This window comes from Arachis hypogaea, chromosome 14 (assembly GCF_003086295.3).
Source record: "Arachis hypogaea cultivar Tifrunner chromosome 14, arahy.Tifrunner.gnm2.J5K5, whole genome shotgun sequence".
NCBI classification, from domain to species: domain Eukaryota; kingdom Viridiplantae; phylum Streptophyta; class Magnoliopsida; order Fabales; family Fabaceae; genus Arachis; species Arachis hypogaea.
In genome coordinates this window covers 75332311-75334514 of record NC_092049.1, presented here as the reverse complement: position 1 = coordinate 75334514, position 2204 = coordinate 75332311, and the positions used below count along the sequence as shown (strand labels likewise).

The 2204-nt window shown below is 41.7% G+C and overlaps 1 non-coding gene across 1 annotated transcript; it reads left to right on the top strand.

Annotated features, from left to right (window-relative positions):
• The first annotated feature begins 1661 nt into the window (after positions 1-1661).
• Positions 1662-1769, top strand: LOC112746638 (small nucleolar RNA R71). The gene has a single exon (XR_003174509.1). It is a non-coding gene; the product is annotated as a small nucleolar RNA R71 (small nucleolar RNA).
• Positions 1770-2204: the final 435 nt, after the last annotated feature.

Sequence of the window (2204 nt, the reverse complement as noted above, 5' to 3'; positions counted from 1 at the left end):
CCCAACACCAAACTTAGAGTCCGGATATGGGAGTTCAACACCAAACTTAGAGTTTGGTTGTGGCCTCCCAACACCAAACTTAGAGTTTGACTGTGGGGGCTCTGGTTGACTCTGTTTTGAGAGAAGCTTACTGTGCCTCTTTTCCATGTTTACAGAAGGATGTCCTTGAGTTTTAAACTCAAGGGAGTCCTCATTCAATTGAAGAACTAGTTCACCTCTGTTAACATCAATCACAGCTCTTGCTGTGGCTAGGAAGGGTCTTCCAAGGATAATGGATTCATCCTCATCCTTCCCAGTATCTAGGACTATGAAATCAGCAGGGATGTAAGGGCCTTCAACCTTTACTAACACATCCTCTACTTGTCCATAAGCCTGTTTTCTTGAATTGTCTGCCATCTCTAATGAGATTTTAGCAGCTTGCACCCCAAAGATTCCCAATTTCTCTATTACAGAGAGGGGCATGAGGTTTATCCCTGAACCAAGGTCACACAGAGCTTTTCAAAGATCATGGTGCCTATGGTACAAGGTATTAAGAATTTTCCAGGATCCTATTTCTTCTGAGGCAATGTCAGTTGATCCAGATCACTCAGTTCATTGGTGAATAAGGGAGGTTCATCTTCCCAAGTCTCAATACCAAATAATTTGGCATTCAGCTTCATGATTGTACCAAGGTACTTGGTAACTTGTTCCTCAGAAACATCCTCATTCTCTTCAGAAGAGGAATACTCATCAGAGCTCATGAATGGCATAAGGAGGTTTAATGGAATCTCTATGGTCTCTAGTTGAGTCTCAGATTCCTTTGGTTCCTCAGAGGGAAACTCCTTATTGATCACTGGACGTCCCAGGAGGTCTTCCTCCTTGGGATTCACGTCCTCCCCTTCTTCCTTGAATTCGGCCATGATGGTTATATCAATGGCCTTGCACTCTTCTTTTGGATTTTCTTCTGTATTACTTGGGAGAGTACTAGGAGGGATTTCAGTGATCCTTTTACTCAGCTGGCCCACTTGTGCATCCAAATTTCTAATGGAGGACCTTGTTTCATTCATGAAACTCACAGTGGCCTTAGATAGATCAAAGACTAAGTTTGCTAAATTAGAAGTATTTTGTTCAGAGTTCTCTGTCTGTTGCTGAGTGGATGATGGAAAAGGTTTACTATTGTTAAACCTATTTCTTCCACCATTATTAAAGCCTTGTTGAGGCCTTTGTTGATCCTTCCATGAGAGATTTGGGTGAATTCTCCATGAGGGGTTATAGGTGTTTCCATAAGGTTCACCCATGTAATTCACCTCTGCTATTGCAGGGTTTTCAGGATCATAAGCTTCTTCTTCAGAAGATGCCTCTTGAGTACTGTTGGATGCAGCTTGCATTCCATTTAGACTCTGAGAAATCATATTGACTTACTGAGTCAATATTTTATTCTGAGCCAATATGACATTCAGAGTATCAATTTCAAGAACTCCCTTCTTCTGAGGCGTCCCATTACTCACAGGATTCCTCTCAGAAGTGTACATAAACTAGTTATTAGCAACCATGTCAATGAGTTCTTGAGCTTCTGCAGGCGTTTTCTTTAGCTGAATGGATCCACCTGCAGAAGTATCCAATGACATCTTAGCTAATTCAGATAGACCATCATAGAATATATCCAGGATGGTCCATTCTGAAAGCATGTCAGAAGGACACTTTTTGGTCAATTGCTTGTATCTCTCCCAAGCTTCATAGAGGGATTCACCTTCCTTCTGTCTGAAGGTTTGAACATCCACTCTAAGCTTACTCAGCTTTTGAGGAGGAAAGAACTTGGCTAAGAAAGCCGTGACCAGCTTATCCCAAGAGTTCAGGCTATCCTTGGGTTGAGAGTCCAACCACACTCTAGCTCTGTCTTTTACAGCAAAGGGGAAAAGCATGAGCCTGTAGACTTCAGGATCTACTCCATTAGTCTTAACAGTATCACAGATCTGCAAGAATTCAGTTAATAACTGAAAAGGATCTTCAGATGGAAGTCCATAAAACTTGCAGTTCTGCTGCATCAGAGAAACTAATTGAGGTTTCAGCTCAAAATTGTTTGCTCCAATGGTAGGGATGGAGATGCTTCTTCCATGTAAATTGGAATTAGGTGCAGTAAAGTCACCAAGCATCCTCCTTGCATTATTATTATTTTCGACTGCCATCTCCTCTTCCTATTCGAAAATTTCTGAAAGGTGCTTGCT